Here is a 15571-nt window from a genome sequence, read left to right as displayed (position 1 = left end):
AAAAATTGGACTTATATTTACTTTTTTTTTGTTCCCAAGGCTGTTCTCACCATTCACCACTAACAATACTCTTTTGATTTTATGAAGAAGCCTTTACAGAAAAAAAATGAAGTGCAGAAGAGGTTCATGACATGTTCTAGGCTTCATCGGTATGTGGGGCCTCTCTTCTCCAGTCCCTACAAGTGAAGAAGTGAAGAGGCCCTGGATTATACAAACAAATTAGGAAAGGAACTGTCTTTTCTGAAATTGCATATTAATTGTACAGATTGTCATTGGATCCCAGATGGTCAGTAATTTATGCATTCAGGGAACATCTTCATTTGGGTCTCAGGGGGAAAAGGGTTGGAATCAGAACGCTTGAATTACATTCTGGGTCCTGCTACTTGTTATCAATGTGATCTTCAATGGGTTGTCTTCTCTGTGGGTCTGGATCTTCTTACCTGTAAGATGGAAACAATAACTGCTAGTGCGTCCATCAGAACAGGCTAAACTCTGCTGAGGTCACCACTACCCCTCCAAACATTTGTGCTTTTGTCATAAAACCTATTTTTTTTTTCTTGAGTAAAATTTACGTATTTAATTCTTGAGCGTTCCCTGCGGGTCTTTAGGGTCTCTTCCATGTGGTGACTTAGAGATTAAGATCTCTTTGTATTTTCTTTGTCATCTCACCAAAGGACTCCCAAAGTCACAACAGGGCAAAAAGGGTTATGGAAGAATCTCACTGCCTGGCACCTGCCTTGCCTTGGAAGTGATATTCATCATCTGTCACAGGAGCAAGTCACACTCCCTTGCCCCCACCAATGGGAGGCTGGGAAATGCAAGAGGGCTCACAATGCACTCTTGGCTGAGTTCTTCCTGTTTTTGCTGTGAGTGCATGTATGTTCTGTGATGCTCAAATGAAATCACAGATTAAAGTGCTTCATCAATTTTTCACAGTATTTATAACAGGATTATATTACTTTGTATTTCATTCAGGTTGTGCTGATTTTGATATGTTTGTTGCTACTTGTATACACTCCTCCCCCCGCCGCCCCCCAGTTGCCTCTCTTCAAAGTAGAAACAGCAGCCCTGAGGTTTCTTAAAGGCTGGTTGGCAAACAGGTTCTTCCACTCTACCTTTTTGCACCTAAACACTTGGTCACCCATCACTTGATTAGAGTAACAGAGTGAAAACACATTGGAATGAGTGGAAGATTTGAATTTTAGAAGAAATAAAAAAGACCTGTAGAAATTTGAACTAGCTGCTGACAATGCTGCCAATTTTGTTTTAACAGCAAAAACGCCTCTACAATGAGCCGCTGGCATGGCATGCAAATCATACATGGAGACCTTCCTTGAGTAGCTTCAATAGGACCCCTATCAATCTTGTTTGTGTTACTGATTTGCTTAGGGAAGCCACTTCTCAAAAAGAGTACAAAGGCAGGCTTCAATGCAGCTCGAGCCAAATTATAATTCTGGAATGAGTGGAATCTGAAATAATGAGGTTTTATTTTCCTTTGCCCTGGGGGTTTCTATGTAGTATTGGAAGAGGAAGAAATATTTGTTTTATTTGAAAGACACACAACTTTCATTGTGTTCAAAGCAGAGTTAGAAAACAAGTCAATAAAACAGCCTCCTAGTACAATGGGACTTGTTCTGGTATTAATTTCACTGTTCAAGGCATTTAACTCAAAAGATCTGGGGTTTTTCCCCCTCACTATTTGGCTCATTTAATTTTGAACTCGGGGCTCATAAACATAACTGCAAAGTCACTGTCTTTGTTATGAGTTTTCTTTGTTTGTTTGTTTGATTTTCTAAAGTTCTGAGCCACGGATTCTGTGTGTGGTGGATATACTCAAAGTCTTTTCTCAGGAGGGGTGACCCATGCATATGGCCGTAATCCAGAGAAGCTTCCATAGACCTGATAATAACTCTTGCTCTTGTTTTCTTTCTGCACCGCATCTGTATAAAACACTGCACGTGGAACATGTGTTCTTAGGCTTGGAATAAAGAAGGGCTATTGGTTATCTTCCCACCTTGGATCCATTCCCCCTCTTCGGTGACATCCTTTCTTCATTATATGCAATCTTGGTGGGACTTTCACTTGAGATGCTCTCCCCTTGCTCAACCAGGATAGGAACACATGACCAAGCTAAGCCAATCAGAATTCTCTCTCCTGGGAATCTGCATATTGACTTTAAGGATGGAAGCCATTAGAATGGACTCGTCTTGAAAGTTGCTTCCCGAAGAGGTTATCATTACTTCCTGCTACCTGAACTCCCAAAGGTCCTCTGAATCTTGGTTTCTGACACTTGATACTTCATCCTTTTCTTTAGTTCTGTGTGCTCCCCAAAGCTTCCCAGTAGTTTTTTTTTTTTTTCAATTATGCTTAGATTAATTCTGATTGGCTTCTATTGCCTGCAAAAACAAATTCTGTTTCAGCATATTATTTATTTGCCTTTGCCATAGAATCACAGAATTTCAGTAGGATGGAAACTTAAGCTCAAAATGCATTGAAGTGGAGTCTGAAAGGTTGGCCAAGCTCCTTCATGACATTATAATTTCACTTATTAAAAGTGCTCAAATGAAAGTTATCTGAAGACTGAAAATATTTTTCTCTCCTGGATTGTCCGCTGGTCATGAGTTAAAGTTGAAAGAATCCTCTTTATTGTAGACTTACAGTCTCAATCACTCACTTGGCATTGCTACTTGTGATTCTCAGGCACCTCAGTCACAAAATGCCTAAAACCAGATGCAATTTCCTCCAAACCTGCTCCCCAGGGAGCCAAACAGAGGAGAGATCAGGATGAGAAATGAGTCCTCATTTTCATTCCATTGCAACTTCTCATCTGGTGTCCTTACTAGAAGGGTGATATCTCATAGAATAATTTAGGATTGTATTTTTTCCAGAAGCTTCTAAAAACTCTTGTCTATCTACCTATATTCTTCATTTTAAGTACATTACTAAGTTTGGAATATAGAGAAGAAAAAAAGATGGCATCCAATCCTAGCATGCAAAGAAAACTCCTATTAACATTTTGATCTGGTTCCTTTCCTGTGGATTTTAATGCCATGTGGCTAATAGAAAAAAAAAATGCATTTTTCATCTTGCTTTTCACTTAGCATTGTATAATAAACAGTCTCTGTATGGCAATATGGCTTTCATAACCATCTTCCAAAGGGGACTACATATTATTCTAATAAGTGGCTATTCTGTATTTACTCAGCTTTTTCTCTTCTGGACATTTAGACATGTCACATAAATATAGAACACTCAAGTTTTGTACTTACACTTTCCCTGGTTGAAGAACAATTCAGACAGCTCCAAAGTTTGCCATGGTGGGGGATTTGTAAAACATTTTCAATTCATTTGGTTCCTTTACCACTAGAGACAGTCCTGTCTCTAGGACTGCTCAGATATGATTGCTTATCACAATATAAGTATCTGTAGTCACAGAACAGTGGGAAACTTTTATAATTCACATTTGTTGCTTACCCATGAAAGTTTGAAAGCACAAAGGACTCTTTTTACTCCTAGGCACTAGTGTTGGTAAAATTTTAATAATTTGTATTTAATTTCTACCATTGAGTTTATTGGGTTTAAGTTTTGGATCTCAACCTCTTTGGATTTACTTCTGCTCCCTCCCCTATATTTCAGCAGCGAGTGATTATGTTTGGGTTTCCACTCTTGGAGGGCAATCCTTGGTCTGAACTGTTTTCATTTATTTTATTTTAAAATTACAAAGACATTTCCAGTTATATTTGGTTTTGCAATTCATTCCTCCTCTGTTTCACAAAAACCATAAAACCCACATTGTCTGAAAATGCTGTGTTGAGCAAAATGGATTCAGTCCTCCTTAGAGAACAGAAAAGGATGGAGCCAGTATGTGTTATAAACATTTCCAGGGAGATAGTCTCTTTCCCAGAATTGGTTTTAGTCAAAGGCTGCTGACCAGTTGTGTGATTTCATTTGGGGTTGCTGACCCTGGACTTGAACTCGGCTCTGGATGTCATGTAGGCATCTACCCACATCGTATCTGTGTCCTCAATCTCCATTCCTGCTGGTTCAGCCCCTGCTGTTATTTTTTAAGGACCCGAGCCATGTAAAACCAAGACTCTGGATTTCTGAATGAACGCTTCTAATGTTAAACTTGGTGGTTTCCTGTCACAGAAGCAAAGACTCAGTGAATTCTGATCGTTCTGCAATGTGGAGCTTTCTTTTCCGGTTAGATTAAACATCCTCATTCCCTTCGATTGCAACATTTGATCTTCCATGCTCAGAATCTGCAAATTCTTTGAACAGTTTACTTTCAGTAGATTACAACTGGCCTTTCATTTTCCAATCTGAGGAAAACCAAGTGGAAAGTGTGGGTTTGCTGGGGGATTGTTTTTCCTGTCTGCCCTCATATTTAGTTGAGGACTGTGATAGATGGAACTCAGATGGAGGACTTTCTCATGCAGACCCTTGCTTCTGGTAGGCACTTATGTTCCAAACATGGAATCCTACTTGCTCTGGGTCCGATCACAGGTATGAGTATCTGGCCATTGTGGTGGTGCTAGTGGTAAAGAACCCATCTGCCAATGCAGGAGACATAAGAGACATGGGTTTGATCCCTGGGTTGGGAAGATCCCCTGGAGGAGGGCACGGCAACCCACTCCAGTATTCTTGCCTGGAGACTCCCCATGGACAGAGCAGCCTGGTAGGCTCTAGTCCATGGGCATGCAAAGAGTCGGACTCAACTGAAGTGACTTGGCGTGCAGGCATGCATTGTGTCAATGGCATTTGCAGTCTCAATCCAAGACTTGAAAGAGACTTTTGAGAGAATGTGAGACTTGCTCCCCCCACAGAGACCACTTCATGGTCTTCCCTGCAGCCCCCAGCCCTCTTTCCCTTCCCTGAGTGAGGAAGGAAGAAGAGGGAGTGATATCTGGGAGGCACATTGCTCATCATGCTGGTATTCTTGGTTGTTACTGTTGTGCAGTCACTAAGTTGTGTCTGACTCTTTGCGATATTCTCTCCATTCCTGATGGGACTTGAGGGGACAAGTGTGCCTGCTCTTCTTTTTGGTGCACCTTTGAAATCTGAGCATCCCACAGTAGTCTCCCATACATTTTGTATCCCCTCTGGTGCTTACTCACACCACTCTTGTTTTCACAAAGCCTCTGATCTCTGTTAGATCATGAACTAGTTGAGAGTAGAGAGACAATTGATCAGCAAAAGCTTGCTGAGTGAATAAATAGAAGTCATTCCTTGTGGTCTCCCAGGGCCTCTCTGCTGAGCAGAATCCTAGTTGGACTTGAGGAGGTTCACAGATGCTCCATGGACCTTCTTTCCCAGCAGTGGCCTATATCGGTTTCCTGTGGCTGCCATGACAGATTATCATAAACCAGGTGACTTGAAACAACAGAAACTAATTCTCTTACACATCTGGAGGCTGGAAGTTAAAAATCAAGATGTTAGTGGGGCCCCCTCTCTGTCTGAAAGTTCTAGGGGAGAATCTTTCTCTGCTTCTTCTGGGTTCTGGTGGCTCAAGTGTTCCTTGGCTTAGAGCTGCCTGACTTCAATCTCTGCCTCCGTCTTCACACAGCTTCTCCTCTCCTCGTGTCTTCTCCTTTTCTGTCTCTTATGAGGACACTTGTCATTGGATTTAGGAGCCACCTATGTAATCCAGGAGGACATTATCTTGAGATCCTTAACTCAATTACATCTACAAAGATGCCTTTCCCCAATAAGATTACATTCACTGGTTCCGAGGATAAGGATGCAGATATAATGCAATATATGGATATAATGTAATGTAAGATGTGATATCTTCTGGAGGACCACTGTTCAACCTAATACAGCCCCAGTCTGAGCCGTGCAGAAGGGGATGACTGTCTCATGCCCCCCTTCAATTTCACCCACGCTTCCCCACTTTAAAGAGAAGATGGACACCTTTGAAGTTTCCTCTGCTTTTACTTCCTAGGCTGTGCCGCTTGTTTAAACATGGAGCCTCTTCATTAAGCAAAAAGGCCAAGCATCCACATTAGTTGGTAATTACTTGTGAATATGCAACTGAAAAATGCATTCTTAGAAAATTCCATTTCATTACTTAATAATATGTTAATCATTTCTGAAAGGCTGTTTGGAAGATGTCCTTTTGACGTCAGTCAGCATTTGAACTTCCTAAGCACTGATGAAAGAACGAAATCCTTCCCTGTTTCAAGGATGGTTCTTATTTGTTCTGTGTCAAGTCACAGTCTTTTCAGCAGTGAGATTCCAAGTCCGGCTCAGATGTAAGGCAGGCAGCTTCTTGAGAGAAGCTATTACCTTTTGTTTATTTCTCTCATCACTTGACTTAGTGATTTTTGTTTGGCTTCAGTCAAGTCCTGACAGTATAGAATCAACCATTAAATAGGTTTTCAAAGGCATAGTTCTTGAAAGATCCCCTAGAACCACCTGAGGCTGGCTTTAGAAATAAAACAGAGGTGAGTCGACCATCTCACTTTCACTGAAGCATCTAGGCTTTAGTCCTTGAGTCTAGGAAGGGAGAGGATAGATGTGATTAGGGTCAGAAAATAAGAGCTGCCGGCCCCTTTGCTCCTCAGGGAGTGACCTCAGATATGTCACTTTAACTTCTATTGTCTCTGCTTCCATACATCGGTCTAACACTGTCAACCTTTCTTAGTTCTGAAAATCCAATGCTCCTTCTGACCCTCAGACTCATTTTGAGCTCTAAAATAAAGTTTTTACAATTGATATCTTTATTTAAATTATTTTGCAAAACTAGTTTGGAATTTGGAAATAGATAATCGACAAAGTAACCCATTACTTTCTGTGTGTAAGCAAATATATATGCTCACACACACACACACACACACACACACACACACACACATGATGTTGGGGCTTCCCTGGTGACTCAGTGGTAAAGAATCCAACTGCCAATGCAGGAGATGCAGGTTCAATCCCTGGGTCTGAAAGATCCCCTGGAGAAGGAAATGGCAACCCGCTCCAGTATTCTTGCCTGGGAAATCCCATGGACAGAGGAGCCTACAGTCCATGGAGTTGCAAAAGAGTTGGACAAGACTTAGCAACTAAACAACAACAACATGTATGATGTTACAGAAAAGCCCAAATGGACGTTTTGGCCAACCCGTTATATACAGATTGCAGCTTAGAGTTCCAAATTGCTTTAAGAGGGGAAAATCTTGGATGTCCTTACTCAGGTCTTAGCTAATACCATCTATACACCCTTGTCTTTCATAACTGAGAAGGTTTTCTTAAATAGCAATTGTCTAAAATTTTAGTGGAAAAATAGTTATATTAACCAGTATATGTCATGCCAACAGCAGTCCCCATCTCAATGACTTAACACAATATAATTGTATGACTTGTTCACACAAAGTGTAATGTCGATCAATGGTCCTGATCTGGAAGCTCTCCTGGGAGGAAAGCTGCTCCTCCAAACTGTGACCTAGATTTCCCCCATCGTTTGATTTCATTTCAGAGCCCATGCCTATGGCCTGGAAGAAAGAGGGGCGGGGGTGCGGGGGAAGCCAAAATGAAGGCACCAGAAATCGTGTGATCCCAACTGACCTGCAAAGGATGTTGGGAATGCCATCTTCCTGTGTGGCCAGAGAGAGGAAGGAGGTTTGGCGAGCACATGGTAGTCCCTCTGCCATAGTCATTCTTTGTCCTACTTTGGAGTGATGAACAGGCAGAGGCTGAAGGATTAGCATGAGCTCTCATGATATAGCAGGGTAGATCTCAGAAGAAAATTTGTAATTTCCATTGCACTCCTGAGACATTGATCCAAGCTTGCCTTGTCATCATTTTCTACCACAGAAACATTATTTAACCCAAGACTGTGGTTTTATTCTTTAATTTGCATCATATGCACCCAATGCCTCATGGGAATAAAATGGGAGGTCCTGTGGGTGACGGACAGCCTCTATTCACTGAGGTTGATACTTCCTTGTCAAAGGGCATCCAACCACATCTTAAGAGGTCAGAAGGGTAATAATCATAATAATAGCCAACATCTATTAAGTGCCTACTATATACTTAGCACCATGATGGGCATGCTTTAGATCTATCTTCTTTAATCTTCTCATTTAATCTCTAAGTCTTACTTTTACCCAATGACATGGAAACTGACTAATTTCTAAGGATGGATCTCTAAGTGATTTTGAGGAGGAGAACAATTCTAATTCCTTTTAAGGTGATCCCCTTGAGAACAGCAATCGTTTGGATGGATAAGTTCTGACAAGTTTGTGAAAACATCAGTCACATGACCATGGGGTCCCATCTTGAGTGGCTTGGTGGGGGCTTAGTGCTGGCCTGTCATCACTCCTGCTAGTAGATGAGGCTGCCCATCTGCTCTTCATTTTCGATGTTGCCTGCTCAGCTGGCAAGCTTGCAGTCAGAATGTTGGAGAGATCTCCCTGTCCATCTAACTGGACAGAATTGCCTGTCAAAAGTGGAGAGTGTCTTGGGGGTCTCGTGTTTGGGGAGCTGTGTTTCAGGGGACACTGATTGAAGAATAACTGGAGTGGTTGGGAAAGGTGATATTAATGGATTCAGACACCTTTATAGATAAAATTAACATCTGTAAACAATCCTTCTTTCTCCTAGAGGTAGTGGCTCTTTGTCTAGCAAAAATTTGGACTCCCTATGCATTATTCAGATTTATCCTATACAAAGGTATGAGGTTGAGGGGGTGTCTGAGTCCTTCCTTCTTTCCTCCACAGCTCCAGAGTTGTCCCTGAAGACAAATTTCACAAGGACTTTCATGGGAGTGGGGCAGAGTTGAAGGCCAGAAAACTGTTAGAATGAGCACCTAGTCTTTAGACAACAGGTATCTCCAGGCCAAAGGATGTTTTTATTTGAGATGGACACTCAAAAAGAATTTCAGAACAGGTTTTCAAGGGAATTTCATGCCACCAAGACAATGGGAGACATTTTTTTCACACTGGAAGAACTAGGTCTAATGACGTTTGCCCTGCTGTGCAAAGGTAATCAGAATCTGGGCCTATAGGTTTGTAAGTTACAGCCTCTGCTTCAATAAGTCATAAGGATTTCAGATGAAAATCAGTTCAGTTCATTCTCTCAGTCGTGTCTGACTCTTTGCGACCCCATGAACTGCAGCATGCCTGGCCTCCCTGTCAGTCACCAACTCCCGGAGTCCACCCAAACCCATGTCCATTGAGTCGATGATGACATCCAGTCATCTCATCCTCTGTCGTCCCCTTCTCTTCCTGCCCTCAATCCTTCCCAGCATCAGGGTCTTTTCAAATGAGTCAACTCTTCGCATGAGGTGGTCAAAGTATTGGAGTTTCAGCTTCAATATCAGTCCTTCCAATGAACACCCAGGACTGATCTCCTTTAGGATGGACTGGTTGGATCTCCTTGCAGTCCAAGGGACTCTCAAGAGTCTTCTCCAACACCACAGTTCAAAAGCATCAATTCTTCAGTGCTCAGCTTTCTTTATAGTCCAACTATCACATCCATACATGACCACTGGAAAAACCATAGCCTTAACTAGACAGACCTTTGTTGACAAAGTAATGTCTCTGCTTTTTAATATGCTGTTTAGGTTGGTCAAAACTTTCCTTCCAAGGAGTAAGCATCTTTTAATTTCATGGCTGCAATCACCATCTGCAGTGATTTTGGAGCCCCCCAAAATAAAGTCAGCCATTGTTTCCACTATTTCCCCATCTATTTGCCATGAAGTGATGGGACCAGATGCCATGATCTTAATTTTCTGAATGTTGAGCTTTAAGCCAACTTTTTCACTCTCCTCTTTCACTTTCATCAGGAGGCTCTTTAGTTGTCCTTCACTTTCTGCCATAAGGGTGCTGTCATCTGCATATCTGAGGTTATTGATATTTCTCCCGGCAATCTTGATTCCAGCATATGCTTCCTCCAGCCCAGGGTTTCTCATGATATACTCTGTATATAAATTAAATAAGCAAGGTGACAATATACAGCCTTGACGTACTCCTTTTTCTATTTGGAACCAGTCTGTTATTCCATGTCCAGTTCTAACTATTGCCTCCTGAACTGGATACGGGTTTCTCAAGAGGCAGGTCAGGTGGTCTGTTATTCCCATCTCTTTCAGAATTTTCCACAATTTATTGTGGTTCACACAGTCAAAGGCTTTGGCATAGTCAATAAAGCAGAAATAGATGTTTTTCTGAAACTCTCTTGCATTTTTTGATAATCCAGCAGATGTTGGCAATTTGATCTCTGGCTCCTCTTCCTTTTCTAAAACCAGCTCGAACATCTGGAAGGTCACAGTTCATGTATTGCTGAAGCCTGGCTTGGAGAATTTTAAGCATTACTTTACTAGCGTGTGAGATGAGTGCAATTGTGCAGTAGTTTGAGCATTCTTTGGCATTGCCTTTCTTTGGGATTGGAATGAAAACTGACCTTTTCCAGTCCTGTGGCCACTGCTGAGTTTTCCAAATTTGCTGGCATATTGAGTGCAGCAATTTCACAGCATCATCTTTCAGGATTTGAAATAGCTCAACTGGAATTCTGTCACCTCCACTAGCTTTGTTTGTAGTGATGCTTCCTAAGGCCCACTTGACTTTGCATTCTAGGATGTCTGCCTCTAGGTGAGTGATCACACCATTGTGATTATCTGGGTTGTGAAGATCTTTTTTGTACAGTTCTTCTGTGTATTCTTTCCACCTCTTCTTAATATCTGCTACTTCTGTTAGGTCCATGCCATTTCTGTCTTTTATGGAGCCCAGCTTTGCATGAAATGTTCCCTTGGTATCTCTAATTTTCTTGAGGAGATCTCTTGTCTTTCCCATTCTGTTCTTTTCCTCTATTTCTTTGCATTGATCGTTGGGGAAGGCTTTCTTATCATCCTTGCTCTTCTTTGGAACTCTGCATTCAAATGGGTATATCTTTCCTTTTCTCCTTTGCTTTTTGCTTCTCTTATTTTCACAGCTATTTGTAAGGCCTCCTCAGACAGCCATTTTGCTTTTTTGCATTTGTTTTTCTTGGGGATGGTCTTGATTCCTGTCTGCTGTACAATGTCTCAAACCTCCATCCATAGTTCATCAGGCACTCTGTCTATCAGATCTAGTCCCTTAAATCTATTTCTCACTTCCACTGTATAGTCATAAGGGATTTGATTTAGATCATACCTGAATGGTCTAGTGGTTTTCTGAACTTTCTTCAATTTCAGTCTGAATTTGGCAATAAGGAGTTCATGATCTGAGCCACAGTCACTTCCTGGTCTTGTTTTTGCTGACTGCATAGAGCTTCTCCATCTTTGGCTGCCAAGAATATAATCAATCTGATTTCGATGTCGACCATCTGGTGATGTCCATGTGTAGAGTCTTCTCATGTGTTGCTTGAAGAGGGTGTTTGATATGACCAGTTCGTTCTCTTGGTAGAACTCTATTAGCCTTTGCCCTGTTTCATGCTGTACTCCAAGGCCAAATTTGCCTGTTACTCCAGGTGTTTCTTGACTTCCTACTTTTCCATTCCAGTCCCCTATAATGAAAAGGACATCTTTTTTGGGTTTTAGTTTTAGAAGGTCTTGTAGGTCTTCATAGAACTGTTCAACTTCAGCTTCTTCAGCATTACTGGTCGGGGCATATACTTGGATTACCATGATATTCAATGGTTTGCCTTACAAACGAACAGAGATCATTCTGTCAGTTTTGAGACTGCATCCAAGCACTGCATTTCAGACTCTCTTGTTGATTATGATGGCTACTCCATTTCTTCTAAGGGACTCCTGCCCACAGTAGTAGATATAATGGTCATCAGATGAAAATAGGCTAAAGCAAAAATATCTTTAATATGTAAAATTGTAGCTTTCAGTTTCTGAAATACAGGTTAAAAATTTGTTAGTTTCATTCACCTGTCTAATGGGAGGAGGGAAGAGGCAACAGTTCTCTTGGGATTAAACAGTGGGTTTGAAAGCCAGCCCTTAATTGCACACTTTCATCCTGTTCCATGGCCTTTTACTCAGATGTGTGAATTTGGCCATGATGACTATAATGCAGCCTCAAAAGTGGAGCTGCCATAGGAGGTGAGTGTCCTCTTCCATCCATTTGTGAGTTGGGCTGCTCAGCTGGGGGTTGTGAACATCTAGTAGATGATTAAATAATACAAGATTAAAGAAATACCAGAGCAATTGATAGTCACTCTTAAAGAAGGGACTTGGTCAGTGACCTTGGCTTTTTAGGAACATGCTCTCCGTGAGAGTAACATAGATCTTTCTCTCTGTTTTATGGTCAGGGATTGTCTTTGTCTTTGCTCTCAGGCCTTGCACTCTTCTGCTCTGATAGGGCCAACAACACCCCACCCCCTCCATATGTATATCCTGGGCATGATATTTATGGGATAATCAAATTTTTGTGGTTGTTCAATCTCTAAGTAATGTCTGACTCTTTGCAACCCATGGACTGCAGCACACCAGGCTCCTCTGTCCTCCACTATCTCCCAGAGTTTGCTCAGATTCATGTCTATTGAGTCAGTGATGCTATCTAACTATCTCATTCTCTGCTGCCCCCTTCTCCTTTTGCCTTCAGTCTTTCCCAGCATCAGGGTCTTTTCCAAGTGAGTTGGTTTTTTGCATCAGGAGGCCAAGGTATTGGAGCTTTGGCTTCAGCATCAGTCCTTCCAATGAATATTCAGGGTTGTTTTCCTTTAGGATTGACTGCTTTGATCTCCTTGCAGTCCAAGGGACTCTCAAGAGTCTTCTCCAGTACCACAATTCAAAGACATCAATTCTTTGCTACTCAACCTTCTTTATGATCCATCTCTCACGGTGACTACTGGAAAAAACCAAAGTTTTGGCTAAATGGACCTTTGTTGGCAATGTGATGTCTCTGCTTTTTAATACACTGTCTAGATTTCTCCTAGCTTTCCTTCCAAGGAGCAAGTGTCTTTCAATTTCATGGCTGCAGTCACCATCCACAGTGATTTTGGAGTCCAAGAAAATAAAGTATCTCACTGTTTCCATTGTTTCCCCATTTATTTGCCATGAAGTATTGGGACTGTATGCCATGATCTGTGTGTGTTTTTTAATGTTGAGTTTTAAGTCAGCTTTTTCAATCTTCTATTTCACCTTCATCAAGAGACTCTTTAGTTCCTCTTCACCTTTGCCATTAGAGTGGTATCATTTGCATATATGAGGTTGTTGATATTTCTCCTAGCAATCTTGATTCCAGCTTGTGATTCCTCTTGATTCCAGCTTGTGATTCATCTAGTCCTGCATTTTGCATTATGTACTCTGCATATAAGTTAAATAAGCAGGGTGACAATATACAGCCTTGTCATACTCCTTTTCCAATTTGGAGCAAGTCAGTTGTCCTATTGTAAGATTCTAACTGTTCTTTCTTGACCCACATACAGATTTCTCAGGAGACAGGTAAGGTGGTCTGGTATTCCTATCTCTTTAAGAATTTTCCACTGTTTGTTGTGATCCACACAAAGTCTTTAGCATAGTCAGTGAAGCATAAGTAAATGTTTTCCTGGAATTTTCTTTCTTTCTTTATGATCCAATGGATGTTGGCAATTTGATCTCTGGTTCCTCTGCCTTTTCTAAACCCAGGTAGAAGTTCTTGGATCACATACTACTGAAGCCTAGCTTGAAGGATTTTGAGCATAACCTTACTAGTGTGCGAAATGAGTACAATTGTATGGTAGTTTGAACATTCCTTGGCATTGTGCTTCTTTGGGATTGGAACGAAAACTGACTTTTTCCAGTCCCGTGGCCATTGTTGAGTTTTCCAAATTTGTTGACGTACTGAGTGTAGCACTTTAACAGGATGATCAGATAGAACCACCAAACAAGTATGCAGTCTATCAATAGGGTCTGCTTTGAAAGTCTTTCTTTAAATAGACATAACAGCCATAAACTTCAGGAAATAGGCTAGTGATGATTATAAAATTTACTATTGAAAGTATCTATTATTTTCCTGAGAGATGACCTCTCTTATCCCAGTTGGGCTGATCACATTTCCATAGTTAACATTTCACTATGGCCTGTGTTTTGCTCAGGGTCTCTTAACTTGCTGAGAGCTGAAGCCTGTCAGCTGGGAGCTCTTTTGGGGAATTTGATTTTATTAATACTTTACGGTTAGTGGCCTTTAATTAATGTTACATGAAAATGGGCTTCTAAAAGCGTTACAGAGGACTTGTCACTGGGGTGTCAAAATAATTTACAGTGATTAATAAGCTTTAAATGACCATCACCAGAAATCATTTGAATTCCATTTTGATGGTAAGGCTTTGCCAGGAAGATGTTTATAATTTTTTAAAAAAAATGTGTCCTTGGGAAAAATTTATATCTGATCTTACTAGTAAGAAATGTAACATTTCTCCTGACAAGGAGTATGTCCTTAGTGGGGTTGGGGGGGGCGGTTGGCTGTTAGATCAACATGCAAGAGCTATGTTGGTGGCCTGCCCTGTGCTATTATGGGATGCCTAAGCCAGGTTTATTTATTCATCACTGTTTCCTTCTACCCACCCTGCTCAAAACACACACACACACATTCACACTTCTATTCTGGAGAAAGGTGGAGTATAAACAAATAAAAGCTAACATTTACAGAGAGCTTGTTACGTGTCAGATGGTGCGGTATTTATAGGCAGTATCTCATTTAAATCTTATAGTAACTCCCTCAGGTCTTACTATTCTCCCCATTTCATGGATAAATATACCAAGGCTCACAGTGATTAATGACTTTTCAAGATCCTCAGCCAGGAAGTGGCAGAGTAGGATTTAAATAAGGCCATTTTCAGAACTCAGAACCAGTTTATTATAATTTTTCATGGATAAGCAGGTGAGATGTCAAACCCCTGCTCACCTGTGGGCAGGCCTGGAACTCAGGGTGGGTCTTCACCTTTACAAGGAAATACGGCAAGTCAGGGGACCAGAGCAGAGGCTCTGTGATGCATACTAGGCACACTCAATGGAGGGAGAGGCTACATCACAGTGGCTACCATGGTACCCAGGGCCAGCGGGTGCCCCCTCCTACCTGGGTCTGCTAGCCAAGCAGCTTCAAGGGGGATGCTAGCTGCTGGCAGAGGGTTTTATTGAGAAAAGATAGAGGCTTGACTCCACTAAATTTCATAAGAATTGTTCAACATGTTTACTATAATGGTCTCCTTTCCATATTTTTATATAGTGCATTAAAAATGAGCCCGAAGAGTTGCCTAGAAGACTTGAGTCAGTCCTGGATCATCCAGTGCCAGATTTTAGCTCAGCCTGTTCTGTCCCAACTCTAAGCCCTCCCTTGGGGAGCTTGGCCCCTCTCCCACCTTCACTGTGAGTTCTTTTCTCTCTAAGGAATACAAACTTCTTTGCTGGAGACCTGGAGCATAACTAGGACACTGAGTGATCACGTGGCCCTGAGCCGGCTACTTTTATCAGGCAGCTTCCAGGTTCAGGCACCGTGTGTGGTTTGCGCATTCAGCATCTGGTATATCCCTCACAGCAACCTGTTTCTCCTGTATTGGCTTCTCCTGGGATAACCACGCGAAGGTGTTTGCAGCCACACACACACACACACACACACACACACAGACAAACACACACACTCCCTCCCTGAGTGGGAGTCTTCAGATGATTTGAGTC

The 15571-nt window shown here is 41.6% G+C and overlaps 1 long non-coding RNA gene across 1 annotated transcript; it reads right to left on the bottom strand.

Moving 5' to 3' along the window:
* Positions 1 to 236: 236 nt before the first annotated feature.
* On the bottom strand, positions 237 to 14893 carry LOC110146823 (uncharacterized). Its single transcript, XR_002316655.2, has 3 exons — positions 14802 to 14893; positions 6465 to 6498; positions 237 to 440 (listed from the first exon to the last, which is right to left on the bottom strand). It is a non-coding gene; the product is annotated as an uncharacterized lncRNA (long non-coding RNA).
* Positions 14894 to 15571: the final 678 nt, after the last annotated feature.

The sequence above is a fragment of the Odocoileus virginianus genome, chromosome 7 (genome assembly GCF_023699985.2).
Source record: "Odocoileus virginianus isolate 20LAN1187 ecotype Illinois chromosome 7, Ovbor_1.2, whole genome shotgun sequence".
Taxonomy (NCBI): domain Eukaryota; kingdom Metazoa; phylum Chordata; class Mammalia; order Artiodactyla; family Cervidae; genus Odocoileus; species Odocoileus virginianus.
The sequence above is the reverse complement of the archived record's forward strand: the minus strand, read 5'-3'. Positions and strand labels throughout refer to the sequence as shown.